Source organism: Martes martes (genome assembly GCF_963455335.1).
Source record: "Martes martes genome assembly, chromosome: 15".
Taxonomy (NCBI): Eukaryota; Metazoa; Chordata; class Mammalia; order Carnivora; family Mustelidae; genus Martes; species Martes martes.
In genome coordinates this window covers 25093745-25103411 of record NC_137903.1, presented here as the reverse complement: position 1 = coordinate 25103411, position 9667 = coordinate 25093745, and positions in this window count along the sequence as shown.

The window sequence follows — 9667 nt, the reverse complement described above, 5'->3', positions numbered from 1 at the left end:
GGGAGATGGAGGTTCCCAATGGGGGGTGGGGCTTTTAATACCTCAGGGGGCTGGTAGCATGGGGGGGGGACTCACTCGCCCACCAGATGCCAAGGCCTCGAGATTCTTCCCCAAAAGGCCCTCTCGTCAGAGCAAGCAAGAGTGTGACCTTCTGGGGCACCTGGGTGGCTCAGTGGGTTAAAGCCTCTGCCTTCGGCTCAGGTCATGATCCCAGGGTCCTGGGATCGAGCCCCACATCGGGCTCTGCTCAGCGGGGAACCTGCTTCCCTTCCTCTCTCTGCCTGCCTCTCTGCCTGCTTGTGATCTCTGTCTGTCAAATAAATAAATAAAAATCTTAAAAAAAAAAAAAAAAAGAAGAGTGTGACCTTCTCCCGACACCACAGAGGTGCCAGAAGTGGACGGAGAGAACGGCTCTGGCTGGCTCTCTGATTTCTTGGGAGCCGCACAGTAAGATGCGGGGAGAGGCTGAGAGACTTCGCGGGCACGGAGAATCAGGAAAGGACGAAGCAGTGGCTTTCTTGGGTTTGGGGCACAGTCAGTTCCTTCTGGATTCGGGGAACTGAACCCAAACAAAGAAGCAGGATTGGCTTGATAATTTGCTGAACCCAAAGCAAAACAAAAACGCAGGGCCCCTTGTTCAAAAGGCATGAAGAATTTCAAGAGGGCAACAATACAGGGCGCCTGTGGCTCGGTTGGTTAAGAGTCTACTTTCGGCTCAGGTCATGATCTCGGGGGCCTGGGATCAAGCCTTGTGTCTGGCTCTCTGCTCAGTGGGGAACCTGCTTCTCCCTCTCTCCCTCTGCTTGCTGCTCCCCTGCTTGTGCTTTTTTGCTCTTGTCAAATAAAATCTTTAAAAAAAAAGGCAACAATAAAGCATTCAGCCAGGTGTGGGGCCTTCTGATTATGGGACCCCCTGGGCACTGCATGATCGCTCATCTGTGAAGCCAACTGTGCCCAAAACTTTCATGTATTAAGCACCTACTATGTGCTAGACACTTGATATACATCATCTCCTGTGATCCTCCAACGACCCTACAGAGTAGGCACGATTAGGTTCTCTTTACAGATGAGACAATTTAGAGAAGTTAAAGCACTTGGCTAAGGTCACACGTGCTGGTGAGTGCTAACGACACCCAGATTCTTCCAAGGCCAGAGCCTGTGTCTTTTCTCGAGCGGTGCTGGCCCTGATCTGCAGCGTCCAGGGGCTGCCAGGATCCCGGAGTTCAAGCGCAGGCGCTCTGAGGTGGGGCAGAGACTCCCTGCACAGTGCGGCCGGCCTGGGCCGGGATGCTGGCACCTGCAGGGGGCCCAGAGCCGAGCTGGAGCATCAGGGCCCTGCGGACCGTGCACAGGCCCCAGACTCAGATGGACCTGGAACTGTAGTCAGCTCTGCACTGCGCTCCGTGACTAGGAAAGCCACTTAGCCACTTTTGGCCTCAGTCTCCTCATCTGTAAAATGGGATAACAATAACGAGTTCATGTTATCATGAGGATTAACTGTGATTCAGATTATGTTCCTGACACATAACAGGCCCCCAGGAAAGTAAACACATCGGCTGTCCCCCAGCCTGGCTTTCCTCTCTTCTGAAAGCCCCACTCTCCACCTGGTCCCTACCTTTCCAAGAAGAGGTGGCAATTCCCTCCGTCCCTAGGGCTTCTCCTCTGGGCCTGGCTGGCCAGGGAGATCTCCTCAACTGCTTTTCCCCTAAATAACCTGGCGGCAGGGTGCACTGATTTATTGCTAATTGTGCCAGGAACAATCAAAACGTAAATGTAGGTAAATGACCAAGTTTCAAGATTCTTACAGGGTTATGGTGGGTCCGACTCCTCTTGGGGGTGGCAGCTGCTGGTCCTGACACATGTGTCTGCCTGTTTTCCTTCCTCAGTGGGGTCTCAGCGCCGTGCACCTCCTTTCCTTGCCCCTATCCCCTTCCAGGGAAAAGTGAGCAGTCCCCTTCCTACAGGAAGGCCTCCTGCCCTGGAGGCCTCCAACTGGGTACCGGGGCAGGACCCAAGTACCTTGTTCTCCGGGAGAGGCCTGGGGATCTGGCAACTCCCTGCTTAGGCCCCTCATGTACTTGACTTTAGGACCAAGTCTCCTTCAAGTCCCTCCCAGCCCACAGCAGGAAGAAGAGGTAGATGGTTGGGCTGGGGGACTCCTAAGGTCTGAGAAACACCCTAGTACCTGGGAAAACGCAGCAACTTCTCCCTTCCTCTCCCCTCCCCTCCCCCAGAACCCAGCCAACTGTGGCCTCAGGCTGCCTGGGGTGACGCCTGCCCCTTTGCCCTCTCTCCAGGAGTAAATATTGGATCTGCTTCAGTCACCAGCTGTTTAACTAAGAGCGAAGTCGTGAGCTCACAAACGGTTGGGATCCTGGAAAAGAAATGCTGAGTGGTATTAACACCCTGGGGGGACCGTGGGCCAGCTCCCTGGGGCAGACAGGAGGCCTGGGGGTCCAGACAGTTCACAGTTCCTGTCCTCCCTCCCCCAACCCCCCCCCCCCCCGGCTCTGCCAGGCACTGCCAGATACCTGCCTGCGAGCGAGGCTGTCCCCTGGAGCGGCCTGTCGCCTGGAATCGGTCTTGCTTGCCAGGTCACTTAGCGCTCTAGTCTGATTTGGGGCAGTCTGGGCTTCCAGATACCGCACCTGGTTGTACCTGTTCATTCTGTTAGACTTACCCCTCGGCCTGGCCGCTCAGGTGTATTTCCCCGGGTAGCTCCTGACCTAGTCATATGTCTTTGGGTTGGACATACCTGCTCGCTCAGGTAGAGGGCCCCCAGGCCCCAGCTGATCATTCAGGGGCGTCCAACCCGAGCGGGCCCAGTATCTGCTCCATCACTCACATTCACTCACATAGGGTGTTCCTGGGAGCCCCTGGTGCTCACACCACGCTGGTCACGGGCTCACCCCAGAGACAGAGGACTGAGTAAACCCTTTCTCATGCCTTTCTTGCTCCTCCCCCAACCCCGGGCCCATCCAGATTCCTTCTGGTTCCTGATCCCTCCTGACCGCTGCCACTCACCAGGCTCTCATCCCTCAGGCCACACCTGGCGGCTCTGGGTGTCCCACCCCTCCCAGGCGGCAGGAAAAGGAGAAGTGGGTCTGGGAGGGGCCCCCAGGAAATGAGCTGTGACTCCAGGGCTGGGTTCACACGGGGCGGTGTGGTGGGGTGGCAAAGGGCTCCCGGCTGATGGCAGCAGGCCACGGGCGGCTCCTGTCTAGGCATTTCTCAGGGCCCTGCTAGCCTCAGAGGCCAGAGCCGTGAGTCACCGCTGGAAGGCTGTCCTCGCCTCTTCCCCTTTCCCCAGATAGGGGGTGGTGGTGCTGACCCTGCCGACCCGGGGTAGATCAGAGTCACGATGACCGCAGGGGAGAGGGCCAGGAGTCGGAGGGGTTTCTGGGCGCTTTTCTGACTGCAGGCAGTTAGCTCCCTGGGCGGCCGCTGGGCACTGGCCACCCACCCAACTGCTCTGTTTTCACTGTTAATGTCTCGCGAAAGTATGCCAAACAGCACGCACGACTCCTCTCTGTGCCCTCGTTTCAGAGGCTCTGGCTGCTGGGTCTCCCGGTCTCTGCCCCTGATAAACTCGTCTTCTGGCCTGTGTAGACTGGTTTGCTCTGCGGGTCTGTCCTCCATCAGGATCCAGCTGCCGGAGCCGGAGCTTGGAGCATGGAGTCACTGAGGCCCAGGCTACTCCATTAGGGGACCAGATAACTCTGGAGGGGTGTAGGCACCCCCTCTCCGGGCCTCAGCCAGCCGCCTTCTCTCTCTGTCTCCCGTAGCTCCGTCCTCACACGGGGCCCTCCCCGCGCAGTCACACTGGTGGAGGGCATGGTCTCTGCCCTTCGGCTGGAGATCAGGTTTGGCTAGAGACATAGGGGTGCCCGGGATATCTTCTCAGTATTTGTTCAAAGTGGACTTAGCAGAGAGGCCAAGTGCTGGGTCGGGGTGGGCACGGAAGACCTCTGGCTTTCCCAATCAGTGTGTGCTCCCCGCTGCACAAAGCAGAAACCCCACGGTTGGCCAACCCCACCATCTTGCCACTAGAGCAGACTTAACCCTGAGGAGAACTCACCTCTACCCTGAGAGGGCTTGTCAAATGATTTCTCCTACACACACCTTGTTATACGTCCAGAGGTGGTCTGGGCACCTGCCAGCTAGCCCACTCCCTCCTCCAGCTTTGGCTGTGGAAGTCTCTGGGGACTGTCTTGTCCAGCCCCCTCCCCACAGAATCCACCCCGTCAGCCCCCTTTTGGTTACAAAGCAGTGGAGTGTGTGTGTATGTGTGTGGTGTGTGTGTGGGGGGGGGGCGTGTGGGGAGCTGTATGGTGGGCATGTCTGTGTGTGTCTATGCACGTGTGTGTGCACGTGTGCATGTGTGTGGCAGGAACATGTGTGTGGTGTGTGGGTGCTTACACGTTCTCAGACAAACCTGGAGCAAAGACTTTCCGACACCTCTCTTTCTAGAACCTCACTTCCTCGTGCGTAGCTCAGAAGTCTCTGTAGAAGCCGGTGTGGTGCATTTGCCATCCGTGGGTCCTGGGGGTCCGGGTGGGGAGAAGGCCTGGTCCCACCTCTCATTCCATGCCCTTTCACCTCCTTTTCCCAAGAACTTCCCAAATCTCCTCCCCAGCTTTGGGCAGGGTCCTGGGGAACCCCACTCACAACTCACAACCCTCCGTGTCCCTTCCCTCAGCAGGGTCAGAGCAAGGCCTCACCCCTGCCCAGCCCTTCCCCACTGCCCCCCTAACTCCCCACAGGAGGGAGAGGAGTTTGAGTTTAATTATGGAGCAGACACTCGGCAAGGAGGTGGCTCCCGGCGGGGCGGGCGGCGTCTCGGCACCCCGGCTAATGAGATGGTGCCCGGCCGCTGACGGAGGCAGGCTCTGTGATCAGAGCTGTGCAGGCTATCGCTTTTCCACGCAATCAAGAGCAACGTCCTCCTTCTTCTTTTTCTCTCTCTTTAATTTGCCTAACTGGGAGAAATGGAGTTCTGGTCTCTCCTAACGTGTTAAACCAAACCAGACATACCATTCGGTGGCACCAGGATCCCTTTGGATGTCTCTGCTGCATATGACGTTACGGGTGTTCACAGACCCGCTGAAGCCCTGTGTGGACCCCCCCGCCCCGCCCCTACTCAGGGGTATGAAGCTCTCCACGTGTAGGAGGCCTGAACCCAGACAGAGATACCTGAGGGTAGGAACGGTGTCTGTCACCTTAACCACCGCATAAACAGTGCTTTAATTAGTGTTTACTGAAGGAAGGAAAGAGGGAAGCAAGGGACCCAGGGAGGGAGGGCATGACCCCTGCCTTTAAGAAGCTCAGAATCGAATTAGTTGGACAAGAAACACAAACTAAAAGTTTTAAATAACAGCCCAGGAGAAGAGTCCACCAGTAGCGGGATTCACTGCGCTTACCGGACAAAATATCACAGACACAGGACAGAGGGCCACCGGTGCTGTAGGCACTGGGATGGTGGGTAGGGTCGGTCAGGGGACAGAGGCGGTGGCATTGTAGCCTTCGAGAAGATGTTGTCGAGGTGTACACGATGTTCCCGATGCCAGTCTTGTTTGTCTTCTCTGTGGGGCAGTGGGATCGGGACAGATGGGCTGGGAGGTTGGTGCCATCCGTAGGCTCCTGCTGCCCTCCCTCCCCGGCCCAGCCCACTGGCTTGGCAGTCCCCAATTCTCCCAGTTGCCTCCCAGCCCACCGCATACAGGCTTCTGCCCCAGTCCTGCTTCCGGAACTGCCCTCATTAGGGTCGGTGATCCAGGCTGACCAACCACCTCCGTTGGCCTGGGGCTTCCAATTCCAGAACTGGGAGACTCCCGGGCAAACTGGGGCAGTTGGTTACACCACCAATGCCTTCCTCCTTGCCAAATTCAATGATGCCTCTCAGTCCTTAACCATCCTGACCTCCAGTCTCCTCCTGACACCTCGCTCCTCCTCGATACCTTCTCTCCTCTCCTGGCTCCAGTCCCAACTCCAGGCCTACACATTCTTCTCCTCCGTCCAGCTGTTTCCTCTGCCCATTCGGTCCTGCTGTTTGGGTTCTCCAGACCTGTGATGTGCTAGGTACTAGGGATATAGAGACTAAAGGTGCAGCGTCTGGCAGCAGGAAAACCCAGTAAAGGTACTGGGAGACACGCAGTGAGAGGAATATTTCACACTGAGGAGTGATCAAGCCTGTCCAGCCAGCACCAAAGACTGAGGTATGGACCCCCGAACAGGGTTTTGAAGAAGGAGCAGGAGTTTACTAGGTAACAGGTGAAGAAAGAAGCCTCTCCAGTTGGTGGGAATGACTCGCGCGAAGGCACGAAGCAGTGACGTGCGGAGGTGCGTGCAAGGGGCGTGCACAGAGTTCCACGTGGCCTGGGCATGTGCCAGTGGTGGGGGCAGAGTAAGCCGAGGAGGGAGGCAGAGGCCGGCCACGTGGGGCTTCCTGTGCCATTCTTCCCAAGCAAGTCTGCAAATGAGCTTCAAGAGGCCCAAAGCTCCCAGAAATGAATGGAAAATGCTGGACATGGATGTTTTTGATTCGAGGAAAGGAGTCCCCCTGCTTCCATCAGATTCTGAAGGAGGGGACCAAAGGCCCACGGTTAGGGAGCCGTCAGGAGAAGCAGCGGGCAGGGGAGCCCTTTGTCAAATCTTCATTTGGAATTAAGAGCTCTCTGGTCACTGACCAAAGGCAGGACGATGACGTGTCAAAGCCAGAAGCCAGGTCGCCAGGGACGCCTGCGGGGTCTGAGCTTCAGCCCTCTTCCCTGGCCCCGAGCAAAGTTTCCTCAAGGCAGTCTTCAGCCCTCTTCCAGGCTCGTCCGACAGACCTCCCCGACATTTCCAGACGTCTCCACCAGCACACTCTGCAGGCTCCTCACAGTCCACCTGGCCCCCGCTGGAGCCAGCACCGGCGCCTTTCACATGGTAAACACCAAGGGAATGTTTTTAGACTGAATTGGGGTCCACCTGTACAATGAGCTCACAAGCTGGACTTCAGCGTCTTTCTGGGGGTCAGCCAACTTACTTTCACCCAGCAGTCTCAAAATCCTTAGGGTTTTCTGAAAAGATAATCTATGGTTCCTATCCTTATTTAGTAGTTGAAAAGGAATTGCACTATGATATAATAATACAAGCCCATTCTGTAATACACACACTGAGCATGTCTTCGACCCCATCTACAGGTGAGCAAACTGAGGCTCAGGGCTACAAAAATGGACTTCGGAAGCACAGGTGAACTAACTCTTTTTTCCTGCCCCCCCTGTGTGGCAACCCTCTCCCCTTAGTGACCCAATGCTAGCCAGCTGTTGCCTGTATGCTCGCCCTAGTGGCTGGTCTGGTCTTGTTGCTAAGGGCCACTTTCCCATATTCCCTGCTTTGTGGGATGGTTTCGTTGCCATGGCAGTGCAGGTTGTGTGTGTCTGTGGTATGTTTGGGAGGCACTGCTGGACCCAGGGGTGGGGTTCTAATTGGTTTGGTGGTTGCTAGGGTCAACAGGGCTGTGATTGGCTTACTCTGTTTATGTGCCCACCCTCTCCTGGAACCCTCTGGAGATGCAGCTGTTGCTCCATCTGAAGTCTGGAACGGTTGTACATACCGCGTATGAGTGAGTGTGTGTGTGTGTGTGTGTGTGCGCACGCGTGCTCACATGCACAAGGACATCCATGCCTGTACATTTAGCACAAGCAGTGAGGAGAGGGTGTGATGCTCCGTGCAGTGACCAAGTGGCAGCTTCCGGGCTCTTTAGTGGAATCACACCGGAACCAGGTAAATGGCATTTGTCTCCTAGTCATCCCCACTCTCCGGAAGTCACTGGAAAACAGTGGTCTGGATTTATTCAGAGGAGGAGGAAGAATTGGCTGCGTCCAGCCAAGTCTTGCTGTCCCGACTGACTAGCACACTTGGAAGGAGCTAGGCCTCAGGGGGTTTGGTCCATGGGCTAAGGTCCCCACTGCCATTCTCCTCCCTGAGGTTCTTGGGGAGATCTTCTCTGTGATCTTATTTCATTTCTCATTTCTCTTGTCCTCACTTGTCTCCTAAGAACCCTAAGAAGGTCTCTTTGGCCAAACACTAATGATCTCATATAATACATGCAGATCTTTCTAGAGTTTACAAAGTACTGTCACATTCACCCTCTCACCGAACCCTCCTGAGAGGCAGCTTCCACATCATTCCCATTTTTCAGAGGAGGAAAACTGAGGCCCAGATAAATGAAACGACTCTTGCACCTTAGGAAAGAGTCAGGTCTCTGGCTGTCCCCAGTGTCCCCGCGGTGCTTTGGAAGACTGTTGCCTGTGTGTGGGTAGGACCCGAAGGGAGGACAGCCTGCAGCAATTTGCAGAAAGGAGATTCTCTGTTGGCTGAACTCTCGCTGTCTGGACGCTGCCCCTCCCTGGGGAAAGGGGGGCGGGCTTGAACTTTGGTTTTTCAGAAGCTATTCGAATGCACTGCCCACACAGTCTGTGAGGGAGAGCTGTTTCCAGCTTCCCTGCTCAGCCCTCGGGCACCCAGGGACGCCTGTCCTCTCCGCAGAGCAGTGGCATCTTATCCGCAGCAGGGGGGAGAGAAGGGATAGGAGCGGAGGAGTGGGCTGGGCTGCGCCCGGGGCACCCCGTTGTCATCCTGCCAGCACTGCCTTACCGTGACCAGGGTCATCCCCAGATGCCATTTAGGCTAGCAGAGGGGAAGGGGCCTGCAGGGTCTAGAGGGGAGGGGTCCCGGAAGCCGGAGCGCCAGACGCCGCTCACTGAGAGTCTCTTGTCTAACCCTCTGCAAGGAGGCTGTTATCAGAAGAGAAACAAGCCTTGACTGGGTGCCGAGTTTCCATCACATTTGAACCTCACGACAGCCCCATGAGAAAGGGACTATTGCTGTCTCTACGTTACAGACTGGAACATCAGAGGGGTCACAGTCTGTGGCTGTAAAGCCCAAGGTCTTGCTTGGTGGGGCAGGAGGGCGGGAGTCCTTCCTTCGTGGAGGACCAGGTAGGGCTGCTTCTTCTAAGCCGGGCTCCTTGAGAAATATATGGAAAGAAAATTGGCATGGGAGGCAAGGCGGGGGACACCAAATGGTTTCACAGGGAATTTTTAGAAGGGCAAAGACAGGAAACAGAAAAATTAGGATGGCCCAAAGAGCACACACACACAGCTAGCAAGCTCTGCCCACATGGCCACGTTCGCTCTTAGCTCGGTCCCTTCCTCTAACTGCCCATCTGCTCGTGCCCTTCCCTGGGGCTGCCAAGTTTCTGCAGACCATTCCCTGGGTTCCACATAGACACCCCCCTGCAGTCCATCCCCTTCTCCCAACCCCAAGGAGCATGACAAATGCGTTCAAACCGAACATTTCAGATTGTGAAACTCAATCCCATGTCAAGGAGTAGGGGGTTGGAGGGGGTGTGCTGGGACCTTCTCTGAACAGACAGCTGGCCCTACATTGTTTAAGTTGTCACCCCTCCTCTGTGAAGCTGTCCCTGAATCTTTGAGCACCATTTCTTCCTCTGCTCCAGTCCATATTGCTTTGCTATATGACTGTTTCTCTGCATATCTCTCCCATACTGGATGGGGAGCTACATGAGAATAGGGACTGAGACTTAAGTCCCAAAGATTGAGGAAAATTGGTGGCACATGTCAGATCTTCAACAAAGGCTTGTGGCAAGGACAAACAATGG